The sequence below is a fragment of the Pinus tabuliformis genome, chromosome 2_2, assembly GCF_031772625.1.
Source record: "Pinus tabuliformis cultivar Carrire ecotype Pingquan chromosome 2_2, CPIR1, whole genome shotgun sequence".
Taxonomy (NCBI): Eukaryota; Viridiplantae; Streptophyta; class Pinopsida; order Pinales; family Pinaceae; genus Pinus; species Pinus tabuliformis.
Genome location: NC_142300.1, coordinates 47,364,667 through 47,378,362, shown reverse-complemented (window position 1 = coordinate 47,378,362; position 13,696 = coordinate 47,364,667). Strand labels below are relative to the sequence as shown.

The following is a 13,696-nucleotide window of genomic DNA, read 5'->3' as shown; positions in this document are numbered from 1 at the left end:
CCTTGAACAAAGGCACAAAAGCTTGAACAAAATTGAAGCAGAGATTAGTCAATACAAGGAAGAGGTCTCCTCCCTTAAATCTCAACTAGAAGAAGCAAGGAAACAAGCTCAAGGAGCTGAGAAGGTGATCGAAGCTTTGACATTCATAGAAGGACAAGTTGATGAAGCAGAAAAGGAGAGAAACGCCATGATATTCCAACTAGAAGAGAAGGATGATGAAATCACCAAGTTAAGATCAGAAATCACTTCTCTTAAGGCCCAACCATGTGAAGCAACCAAGATGAAGGAAGAAATGGAGATCATTCTATCAAAGAGGGATGAAGAATGCAAGAAAATGAAGGAAGAAATTGTCTTTCTTAAAAAGGAAGTTGAATTGCTGAATAAGAACTTGAAAAGTTCTCAAACCCTAGATGACATCCTAAGTCATCAAAGGTCTCCCCTTGATAAGTCAGGTCTCGGTTATACAAGTGAATCCTTAAGAAAGAATGATGCAAACCATAATGCTTCAAACAACAAGGATGTGAGGAAGCCAAGAAGAAATGTTGATGCTCCCAGTTCCAACAAAGGCAAGGAGAAAGACAACAATGGAAGAAATATTATTCCAAGGAGACTTGCAGATGGTGCCAAGAATACAAAAGGTAATGAATATCATCAAAGAATCCCAAGGCAAAAAGACTTCAGAAGTACATCAAGGAAATCTTCATCTCCCAGGTATCAAAGTATATTTCTTGGTTATTGCTATTCTTGTACAAACTTTGGGCACATGGCAAAAGATTGTAGGGCATATCACAAAGACAAATATAATGGTCCCCGTCAATCTCCTAGAAGCAATTTTGCAAGAAGAAGTCATGATTTCTTATTCATGAACAAGATGGAGTGCTTCAATTGCCATAACATTGGACATATGGCACGTGACTGTAACTTGACTTGGGTCCCTCAACAAGCTAAAACTATGTCAACCAAGCCAAAGAAGAAAGTTATACAAGTATGGAGAAGGAAGCAAATTGAATCCGAAAGTCCCTTGAACACTCTAGCCAACAACACATGTTGTTGACATGAGCTTTGATAATCTAAGTATTTGATGGGGAGACTCTATCAAAAAGAAGACCACGCATACAGTTAGGGGGAGCTTATGATGATTATGCATTCTTGCAGAAGCTATTCATGGATGGATCCTATGAAAACCTTGATGAGTCATATCTAGACATTCATAGATCATCTCTCAAGAACATTCCATTGAAAAACATGATCCCTTACTCATCCATGATCTATTATTAGAAATCTCTTCCACTTAATCACTAAGCAGCTAATCTTTCATGAGCTAGAGGAAGTAGTGCAGACAAGGGGAGTTAGTTCATCACATGAAGGAATGTAAGCACATATATCATGGACCACATTGCCAGAAAGAAAGAGTACCATGACAGGGAGAGTACTCGGGCACCCCGTTTGCCATTAATGTCAAAGGGGGAGAGAATGTTGAAAGGGCAAGAATATTGCCATCAATGACAAAGGGGGAGATTGTTAATCTATGTTGTCATTGATGTCAATGGTTGATGTCAATTGTTGATATGTGCAATATTCCTAATTATCCATGGCTAATTGGAATATTCGATTCTGTTCAATTTTTGCCTTCTATAGTTATTTGTAAATAAAAAGTGAGGAAGGGGGACATAACTCACTTTAGAATAAAAAGTCACTTCCTAGGTAGCACAACGTTGTGACTTAAAGGAGAGCCAAGGGGGCCAAAGGGGGACGCAGAAATGGAGCCCACGCAGACACATGGAGAGATTGCGCAAGAGGGAAGAACACGTGGCAAGAGGAGAAGCACGCAGGAGAAGGTGAGCCTAGGGATTGTGAGAGGCAGAGGCTATAAAATAGAGAGGAGCCCCCCTCATTTTGGATCATTTAGTTATGTGCATTTTGAGCCAGTCGTTTCGACTTCTAAGCACGCTGGCTGTTTAGCTAGTCTGCAGCATTGTTTAGTGCATTGAGTGTCTCCGTTCAGAGATCTCACCCATTAGCCCCGGGGGACTTCGAGTGCCTGCTCAGGCAAGGTATTTCCTTGGCATTTTAGCAGTGGTTTTATCAGCGTTCCAACAACAGTTTTAGTAGCGTTTTGGAGGACTGCGCAGCACTGGGAGAGAGACGCAGTTCCTTTTGGTTGTAGTGTTGGATTGGGGTTTTGCAAGTGGATTTATGCTGGGAGAGTGAGCAGGGGTCTAGCTCTTGTCTCATTGGAGGATTTTGGCAGGGTTTCAGGCAGAGTCTAGAGGGGTTTCCTTTAGTGGCAGCGCAAGTCATTAGGGAACTGCGCAGAACCCCAAGAGGGTGTTTTTTGGGGGTTGGCCATTCCAGGAAAGCTTTCTGGGTTTTTTTGGGTTTCTTGAGTAGAACCTAAATGCAGAGTTTCAGCTTTTTCTGAGGAGGGGAGCAGCCCCAAATCATCATTTGTTTTCTAGCAGCAGCAACAACATCCACGCAGAGAGGCCATTCTTGTCATTATGAGAGTATTTCTTCACTTGCTTTGTGCAAGTCAAGGTCCCATCTGTCTAATCACCTCTTGTACTCACTTTATTGCTCAGTATAATAAAATGGCTTAGCATTTCTTATGTTTTTGCTTATATTTCCGGTTCACATTATTATACAATGTTCCACTGTTATCTTATCACTTCTGGGTTATTATATCATTTGCATCTATATGGTTGGAGTTTTTGCTGGGGTTTGAGGAATATTTTGGGTTAGGAATATTACAGTGGTATCAGAGCATAGATCTGGCTCACCCTGTGGAGCTAGCAATCTATGACACCAGGGGAAAAACCCTACATCTGTTACAGAGGTAGGAAATACAAAGACAGTGAGCGTAGGTTGGAGAATACCTATGGAGAGGGAGACTGTGTTCCAGTGGTGGACGCAGAACAGAAGAGAAGAAGGGTCAGATGGCAGACGAAGACAGGAAGAGATTTGCAAATATGCTCCTCAAATCAGTGCAGGATCTGTTGAGACAGATTGAGGTGATGGGGCAGAGATTCACAGCAGTAGAGGCTAGACAGTGTGAGAGCCCATAGGTTTTCCAGGTTGGTGAGGGATCAGATGCATCCCACCATTTGCCAGAGCAACGTGATACTGCGTAGCAGATGGCCTCACATGCCCCTACACGCTCTACCATGCCCACTTTCTTAGGAGCCGACATGGGGGCCGTTGCCCAGCAGGAGGCAGAGCCCGGACATATGGGCGATTATTTTGCAAAGTACCAAGCCTATGGGCAGGAGTTCAGGGAAGCCCTCTCATTCAGAGATTTTGTTCAGCTCCAGCGGGATAGTAGACCCCGCGACCATCACAGAGGGTACCGGCATTACCATGATGGTGACACCCACCATGCAGCAAGTAGATTCCACTTGCCTACGTTTGATGGTTCATCAAACAGTTCGGCAAAGTCTTGGGTGGAGAAGCTGGACATTTATTTCCAGCTTAACCAGATGTCGGAGGCAGAGGCCATCAAGGTGGCAACATTGCATTTGAATGGCGAGGCCCAGGATTGGTGGTTTCATGAGATGGTTACACTGGGGCACTCCACAGTGACGACATATGCCGAGTTTACCAGGGGACTGATGGAGCGATTTGATCAGAGGGATCCAGAGCAGCATTTTGTTGAGCTGATGAGGCTCAAACAGACAGGGAGCCCAGAGACCTACATTACAGATTTCTTGAGGGTCTCCGTGATGGTGCCAGACCTATCCACGACACAGAGGGTCTATATGTATGTTGAGGGGTTAGCAGAGCCACTTCGGGGTTTAGTCCGATCCACTAAACCGGCCACACTCCAGGACGCTATCAGCAGGACCCGGGACTTACAGGATGTCTTACCCAGGACCCGGACACCTTACCCCCAGAGACAGACTTTCCAGTCTAAGGGGAAGGATGTGAGGATTCCTCCTCCAAAGGGGAATCCAGGACGAGTACAACTTGATGACGATGCCAGGAGGGAGCTGAAGAAGAAGCGGTTGTGCTTCACATGTCAGGAGCCGTGGGCACCGGGACATAGATGTGCTGCTGGCAAAGCACATTTTATTGAGGTCTTCTCCAAGAGCAGTGGAGAAGAGGATGACGAGGATGATGTGGAGGCAGGAGATAGCCATGCCATACAGGGACCTTTGCCACCTCCACCGCCAGCAGCAGGTGGTGCATCTTTTGCACCTACCGGAGGGGCCCTTGCAGCATTGCGAGGAGTTCCCAAGTATCTGACGCTACGCGTACGGGGGACAGTACGTGGCCAGCGAGTATCAGTTTTGGTGGACAGTGGGGCGACCCACAACTTCATCGATGCCCAGATGGTTGAGCGGAGAGGTATTCAGACAGAGAGCTTCGATGGGTTTTCAGTATTGGTTCCAGGAGATCAGACCATGACGTGTGCTCGCTATGTTCCAGAGCTTTCAGTGACGATGGGCACCTACACATTGACTGACCACTTTTTCGTGCTCGATATTCCAGACACCACCATGATATTGGGTGTTCTTTGGCTTATTACTCTAGGGAAGGTCACAACGGATTGGAAGACCCTAGAGATGGAGTGGGATGATGAGAAGACAGGGAGGCATGAGAAGATACGGGGACAACACACATATCTGCCTCAGACTGTTTCGGCTCATCGGATGGAGGCAGTCTTCTGGAAGGGAGACAAAGAGTGGGAAATGGAGCTGCGGGCATCAGAGGCAGGGACTACAGGACAGACGGTACATCCAGAAATATAGTCCATCCTTGATCGGTATGCCATAGTGTTTGGCGAGATTCCACCAGGACAGCCACCGGATTGGGGGTTTGAGCACACCATCGAGCTTGAGCAGGGAATACAGGCCATGATCACCACTCCCTATAGGCACCCCAAGGCCTATTGGGATGAGATTGTGCAGGCTATCCAGGAGTTGCTGGCTCTTGGGCACATTTGACCGAGCACGAGTCCTTTTGCTTCTTTTGTAGTGTTGGTGAAGAAGAAGGATGGTACATTGAGGATGTGCATCGACTATAGGGCCCTGAACAAGAAGACCCTGAAGAACAGTACCCCATACCCAAGATCGATGAGTTGATGGACGAATTGAGTGGAGCACGATTCTTCTCAAAGATTGATTTGAGATCTGGGTACCATCAAATTCGCGTGAGGGAGCAGGACATTCCCAAGACCGCCTTCAGGTGTCACTATGGGCACTTTGAGTTCTTGGTGATGCCTTTTGGGCTAACCAACGCCCCCGCTACATTTTAGTCCTGCATGAATTGCATCTTCCGTAGTCACTTGAGGAAGTTTGTTTTGGTATTCTTCAATGACATTCTCATTTACAGCAACACTTGGGAGGAGCATCTCCAGCACATTGAGACGGTATTGCGTATCTTACAGAAGCAGCAGTTCTATGCCAAACTCTCCAAGTGTGAGTTTGGGTTGACGGAGATGTTGTATCTGGGACACATCATAGGAGTGGATGGAGTGAGGGTCCACAAGGAGAAGATCAGGGCCATCAGAAAAGGGCCAGAGCCGAGAAACGTGACGGAACTTCGAGGATTCATTGGCATTTGTACTTACTAACAGAAGTTCGTCAAGGGTTTCTCACAACTTGCTGCACCCCTGACAGAATTGACGAGGAAGGGGGCATTCAGTTGGTCGGATACAGCGCAGCGAGCCTTTGACAGGCTCAAGGAGGTTATGAGCAGCTGCCCAGTGCTTGCGTTGCCAAATTTTACACAGCCATTTGTTTTGGAGTGTGATGCGTCGGGAGAGGGGATCAACATAGTATTGATGCAGGGAGGTCACCCTATAGCTTTTGAGAGCCGGAAGCCCCTCCGCATGAGAGGTTGTATTCCATGTACGACAAGGAGATGCTAGCCATCATGCATGCATTGGCTAAGTACCGACAGTATTTGGTGGGTAACAGGTTCAGGGTGAGGACTGATCACAACAGCCTCAAATTCTTTTTGGAGCATAAGCAGCTACAGGAGAGGCAGCAGAAGTGGATCAGCAAGATCCAAGCATATGACTTTGACATTGAGTATGTCAAGGGTAAGAAGAACGTGGTAGCAGATGCCCTTTCACGTAGACCAGCCACGTTCTCTTATGAGCTTGGATACAGACTGGAGGGCTCAACTTTTAGTAGAGTACTCCAAGGACAGGTTTGCATGTGAGGTTCTCAATGGGCAGGTGGCAAATGACAGGTACAGGGTGGTTGATGAGATCATCTATTACAGGGATCAGATCTTCTTGACTGAGGGGTCTCGGCTCAAGAAGAAGATACTCCAGGCATCTCATGATTCACCTTGGCAGGACATCAGGGGTTTACCAAAACCTACAGGGCCATTAGGGAGAGGTTCTCATGGAAGAGCCTCAAGGAGGACGTACTCCAGCACATCCGGGAGTGCAATGTTTGCCAGAGAAACAAGGGAGAAATGAGCCATTCCGCAGGATTATTGCAGCCTCTTCCCATTCTGGAGGGGAAATGGGAGAGTATTTCAATGGACTTCATCACAGGGTTGCCCATGGTACAGGGCAAGGATTGTATCTTTGTCGTCGTTGATCGACTGACAAAGTACGCACATTTTTTTGCCATATCCACACACTATACAGCAGCACAGGTAGCCGAGTTGTTCTTTAGAGAGATTTTCAGGCTACATGGTCTTCCTAAGACCATTGTCAGTGATAGGGACAGTCGTTTCATGGGCGGGTTTTGGCAGGAGCTTTTCCAGTTGGTGGGGACGGAGTTGACACCGAGTACCAGTTATCACCCACAGACGGATGGACAGACAGAGATAGTTAACAAGTGGCTAGAGGGCTACTTGCGTAACTATGTCAGTGGGCAGCAGCGAGCATGGTTGAGGTGGTTGCATCTGGGGGAGTACTGCTACAATACTTCACATCACATTTCCATTGGTATGTCACCATTTTATGCCTTATATGGGTATCATCCTTTATCTTTTGTTGATGTGATGTTTGGTGATAGCAGGGCTCCTAGAGCCAAGATTTGGATCCAAGAGAGTCAGGATATCCTCCGAGCTCTCAAGGATAACATGGCTACAGCGCAGAACCAGCAGAAGCTATATGCCGACAGGGGTCGGGTGGAGAGGCAGTTCGAGGTAGGTGACCTAGCCTACCTACGATTACAGCCATATAGACAATCGTCACTAAAGCAGAAGGGGGCTGAGAAGCTCAAGCCCCGCTTTTATGGGCCATACAGGGTGATATGCAGGATTGGATAGGTTGCATATGAGTTGAAGCTGCCCCAAGGCAGCAAGATTCATAATATTTTTCATCTATCATGCCTAAAGAAGGCATTGGGGCAGCAGGTGACAGTGAAAGATGAGCTACCACCCATGGATGACAAGGGGCATTTGGTATTGCAGCCAGAGGCTACCATTGATACCAGGGAGAGGCAGCTGAGGTGGAAGAATTTGCCGGATGAGGATGCCACTTGGGAGAGTGAAAAGATCTTGCAGCATCCATCACTTCAGTTGCTTGAGGACAAGCAACATTTTGCCGGGGGAGACTGTAATATTCCTAATTAGCCATGGCTAATTGGAATATTCGGTTTTGTTCAATTTTTGCCTTCTATAGTTATTTGTAAATAAAAAGTGAGGAAGGGGGACATAACTCACTTTAGAATAAAAAGTCACTTCCCAGGTAGCACAACGTTGTGACTAAAAGGGGAGCCAAGGGGGCCAAAGTGGGATGCAGAAATGGAGCCCACGCACACACATGGAGAGACTGCGCAAGAGGGAAGAACATGTGGCAAGAGGAGAAGCACGCAGGAGAAGTTGAGCCTAGGGATTGTGAGAGGCAGAGGCTATAAAATAGAGAGGAGCCCCCCTCATTTTGGATCATTTAGTTATGTGCATTTTGAACTAGTCGTTTCGACTTCTGAGCACGCTGGCTGTTTAGCTAGTCTGTAACACTGTTTAGTGCATTGATTGTCTCCGTTCGGAGATCTCACCCTTAGCCCCGGGGGACTTCGAGTGCCTGCTCAGACAAGGTATTTCCTTGGAATTTTAGCAGTAGTTTTATCAGCGTTCCAGCAGCAGTTTTAGCAGCATTTTGGAGGACTGCGCAGCACTGGGAGAGAGATGCAGTTCCTTTTGGTTGTAGTGTTGGATTGGGGTTTTGCAGGTGGATTTATGCTGGGAGATTGAGCAGGGGTCCAGCTCTTGTCTCATTGGAGAATTTTGGCAGGGTTTCAGGCAGTGTTTCAGGCAGAGTCTAGAGGGGTTTCCTTCAGTGGCAGTGCAGGGCATTGGGGAACTGCGCAGAACCCCAAGAGGGTGTTTTTCGGGGGTCGGCCATTCCAGGAAAGCTTTCTGGGTTTTTTTAGGTTTCTTGAGTAGAGCCCGAATCCAGAGTTTCAGCTTTTTCCGAGGAGGGAGCAGCCCCAAATCATCATTTGTTTTCTAGCAGCAGCAGCATCCACGCAGAGAGGCCATTCTTGTCATTCTCAGAGTATTTCTTCACTTGCCTTGCGCAAGTCGAGGTGCCATCTATGTAATCACCTTTTGTACTCACTTTATTGCTCAGTATAATAAAATGGCTTAGCATTTCTTGTATATCTGCTTATATTTCCGGTTCACATTATTATACGCTGTTCCACTATTATCTTATCACTTCTGGGTTATTATATCATTTGCATCTATTTGGTTGGAGTTTTTGTTGGGGTTTGAGGAATATTCTGGGTTAGGAACATTACAATATGGCAGTGACAGGGATGGCAAATATTCTTGAAGATGCTAGAGGATGACTACAACTCTTGTTTAAGTTGTCAAGACACAAATGAAGTGTCAATCATGTATCTTGAAAGACTACCATATCACTGTAATTGATGAAGGCCTAGAAGAAATACACATGATGACATGTCCTACCTCCAATGTTGTGAAGCTTGATTTACTTACTTCCGGTGATCCTAATAATGGTGACCATATATTGAAGAAGACAAGGTGATGAAGAAGGCAATCAAGGACACAGTACATGATTATGAAGACAATCAATGAAGAAGTCAAACCATGAAGAAGCCCAACACTCAAAGGCATTCTGCCCTGCCTCCATTTCTGCACTAAATAACGACCAGTCACATTAAAAAATATTTTTCACCTCCTTAGAGGCAGAATCTCACCATCACACCTACACCATTTTGAAGAGCATAATTTTCTCTTTCCAACAAGCTATTAATCAGCCCGAAACTCCAAGTGGTTTAAAAGTTATTGATTTTTTAATTTAAGAATATAATTCTGGACTATGAGCCGACCTGAACAAGCCTACTCATGTCGGCCTCCATCCTAAAGTCATGTCCCTTCAGATTTTAAGCGAAATCACTATATATATACAGTTCAGACCTCATTTTTAATCATCAGCTCGGTGAAATATTTCAGAGAAAAGGAGGATACGAATACAGAGGGAAAGAAAAGGCTGAGGAGAATAGCAAGTCTATTGTTTGGGCTATTTTCTGTTGGGTTATTCTTTAAATCTCTACAGTAAAGTTAATTGCGAAGAGACTTACAATGGTGAATAAGAAAATCTTGGACCTGTTGGAGAAGTTTTGGACCTGCTGAAATTTTGGATATATTGGAAATCTCTTGAACCTGTGGTTACGCTCCTTTAGCAGTAAAAGTGTCAGACCTGTGGCTTTGTTTCTGTAGAATACTCTTCTCAGAACTGTAGGTTTTTTCTCTCGGATCTGTTCTTCCAGATTTATACCTTCATCCTCGAATCCAGTGCAATGTTGCGACTTTCGATCTTTGGTGTGGTATTTAATTTGGAAGATGGTCAAAATAATATTTGGGTGTTAACAGAGTTTCTTTTAATCCAACGCACAATATGAACCCACATAATTGATGCACGCTGAAGTGATTAGTTGACACACACGATCTTGCAGTTCTGGGATTTGCAATTTTTTTATTTCATCCTGTAGCACATCGATTTCATCATAAATGAAGTTTGCTTCATGATCTATGCCCTCGATGCATACCCAAAAAAAAAGAGGAGAACTTTAGCTAAGCAAAGCGACTGAGTAGTTAATGTTGTTCCTACAGTGACAATTACGTTAATAAGCTGGAGCAGGCATGTTGACATAGGTATTGCTGAGGGGACATATATATTGCTGAGTACCTGTTAGTATATGGCTACAAGATAGTTTGAGACTTATTGCAGCAGATTAAAGACCCTTGTTAAAAATTGTTAAGGGAATCCTTGGAGCATTTGAAGAATTTCCATCAAATTAATTGCAGACATCAGGAGACTTGTGAAGACCTGAACTTATCACCATATTGAAGATCCTAAAGAAGAACCTTTGAAGATCAGATTTGAGCACATCTTGAGAAATATAGATTGGACCCTTTTGAATAACCTATTGAGGACATCTTGTTGGGAAAGCATTATTGAAGATCATGTGAAGACATCTTGAAACTAATCTTGGAAACATTGTGGAGAACGTGAAGAATTGTTTACCTTGAGCAACTTCGTGAAGACATCTTGAAGCTGGTCTTGGAAATATTATTGAAGATCATGATGCATTGCTAAAGTCATGATGAGGTGACCTTGGAGAATTATATTTGGGTGACATGAAGAGTAGTGGTGACACCTTCTGAGAAATAAAGGTTGGCATTGATGATGCAATGTGGATACTAAAGTTAAGGCATTGTTGAAGATTGACAAGGCTCGGTGAAGAACACTTTGGGAGTTGTGAAGTACAACTAAACATATCTTGACGAAGTGAAGTTGAGGGTTGGAGCCTAAGAGGTTGGAGCCTCGAAAAGACAAGTTTGGAGCCTTAGAGGATTGGTGTCCTCAAGAAACCAAGTCAAAGACTGTACCAGAGAAGGGTTGGTGCCCCAGGGGTTGGAGCCTCTAAACTGCAAGGTTGGTGCCTTGAGAAAATAGGGTTGGTGCCCTAGAGGTTGGAGCCTCACAAAAGTCCAAGTTGGTGCTTGGCAACAGGTTCAAGCCTGGGAGATTGAAGATCAGTGTCTTCATCTAGGGTTGGAGCCCTATATACATTGTACTTGATTCATTGAAGATTATATTAATAAAAGCATTTATTCCTATTGTTCATTTTGTGTTCTATATATAAGTGATCTAACTGGTAAAAGTAACAATTGAAAAGAAATATTGATTCACCCCCCCTCTTAGTATTTCCAACAGAGTTGTGAGAAAATCCAAGCCCTAGCTTCGAGATCAAACTTTGCCCTATCATCCCCAAGGCTAGTACCTCATAGGATCAATCCAACACCTTTAAGTGAATATTCTTTCCTTGATCCTTTCCCCCACCTTGTCTGGCTTAAGAACATCATTGGTTGCTAAACTCTTACCTCCTAACCTAGGCTGGTTCCACTGGGTCGCGTTCCTTTGAAAAGACAATTCTTCAAGAACCATCCGAGATGCCAATTTCAATAAGGATTTTAGGGATTGAGAAACTCTTTCACAAGTCATATTCCCTAAACCTAACCCTCAATTCCTCCCATCCTTTTCCTAGAAGACATTGTACCTTGCTTAGAAATCAAGCAAGCTCTATCCTTCAAACCTCTTCTGGAAAGGGGACATTTGGGTCACTCCACTTCCACTCATTGATTCATCCTTCATTGGTGACTCCATATTATACGAGGTCTCCTCCCATCGGTGAAAGTCTGTAAATAGTAGGGAGCCTTAGCTAAGGTGATAGTGGACTAAGTCTACATTTATTGCCCTTGGTCTAGCATTTCCCCTTTTAGGGATCCCCTATAGGTCCCCTACTAGTTTGAGCGGTAACAAAACCCATGCTACAAAATAATAATAATACGTTTTCTTTCATTTTATAATTTACAAGAATCAAAAATACATTTCGTACTTATGAAGACCAAACCTAGTTACACATTTTTCATCAAAATATTGGCCACAAACCCTTCTGCAAAATTAAAATACCATATAGAAATCCTAGAGCCCAAACATAGTTGGTTCTTTCCCACAATCTGTGAGCTTGGAGCCCAAGGGCTAGCGTACCTACAGATCTCTGTAATTTTTCTCAAGTGAAATCGTTAGATCATATGGTGAATCATATCACCTAAGATAAAAAATATATTTTTACCAATAGAATGCTCTTATCACCGACAAATGAAATAACAATTCATATAAACCATTTAGCACAATATAGGATAGCACATAACTAGCACATACCACAGATCAATGGAAGAAGAACACCATGAACTGAACCCCAAAGTCTTTCTATTATGATATAGAAACATTCCCAACAGAGCAATGGCTCAATACTAGCAAAATTACATTATTCAGAGATGCTCAATAGAAGCAAAATGACTTCTATTTATAGAGAAATCCCTCCCAATGGAAAATAACAGCGAGTTGGCTTGATCCCCATCAAAATAATCTCGACCGTTGAAAATAGCTTGATGATTTTTTAATCTTCGCCGTAGAATTTTTAATCCTGAGGAAAAATTCAAATTTTTCTTAAAACCCATTTTTAATTAATCCAAAAATTGATATTTTGGATTAAATTCCCCAAAAATTTGACTTTGAAGGTCCAAGGGCTCAAAGTTTCTTAAATTATCCATTTTTTCCTTGGTGGGGGGCACTCCAAAATTTGACTTTTCTTTGACCCATGATTTTTTTATTATTTTCCACTTGAAGAAATAATAATTTCTCTATAATTATTTTTGACTCTAAATTGATTAATTTTCTGGATTAGGATTTAATTTTATTTTTGCCAGAAAAATTAATTAATTGACACTAGAGGGGATTAATAATTTTTCCACCCTCAAATATTTTAGCCATGGTATTTAAGTATAAGAGACCATGCACGAAAATATTTTTCACATAAGATATTACAATTAATTCAACCCTCAAAGGGGGAATACACATTTACACATAGACCCCTATGATATTACCCAATTTTGCGACACAATATGATCTAGTATAGACCTGTAAAATAATAATTTAGCCAAATGTACTTAAAGTATTCCCAAACCACTTTACAAAGACTCAATATAACACTAGCACTCACCTAAGACCTTGTCAATAAATTCCACCCTAACTTCGGGCTTCAAGCTGAAAGAAAAACTTTGTCGATTATCCGTGTTTAGAAGCACACATAATTCGGTGAGGTTAAAAACCTCCTATGATGAAATTCGTCACCAAAATCAGAGGCTTACCTAGGTGTTGTTACACAATTAAACGATCATACTAGCATCATTTACATTATAACTTGCAAAAATTGGGTTTACAATGATAAAACATGTGTTGGCTGATGAATCTGAGGTTTGAAAAAATTTCTTCATGTCTTCGCATTCTACTTCCTTAGACTATTGACAAAAATGTAGTCAACAATACCGAATAAATCACACTGCAATTCTTCATAAATATATTCTATGGAAGCTAAATAAAATGTTGGAACTGAGAAAATAGATGCGCACACATAATAATATCGACACAATAATTTTTGGTCAATCGTCCCCAGAAAAACCCTAAAGGGAAAACCGGTGCAGCAAATGAGGGTTTATTTTTATTATTATGCAGCAGTAAAATCTGAGTACTATAATATGGATACCTTACTGGCAATCCTCCAGAGATAATCTAGCCAAAATATTTGTGAGACATTGTCTCACTCCACAACTAATCTGGCTCTAGAAACTGGGTCAATATGGGCTACACGAAATGTCCCTTGCACAACCTTTGTGCAATGCTTACACAAGCCCT

General features: G+C 43.1%; 1 protein-coding gene across 14 annotated transcripts in view; it reads right to left on the bottom strand.

The window, feature by feature from the left end:
- Positions 1-13,696, bottom strand: part of LOC149191415 (Protein kinase superfamily protein) — a 476,220-nt gene that overhangs the window by 187,791 nt on the left and 274,733 nt on the right. The window lies entirely within an intron of this gene.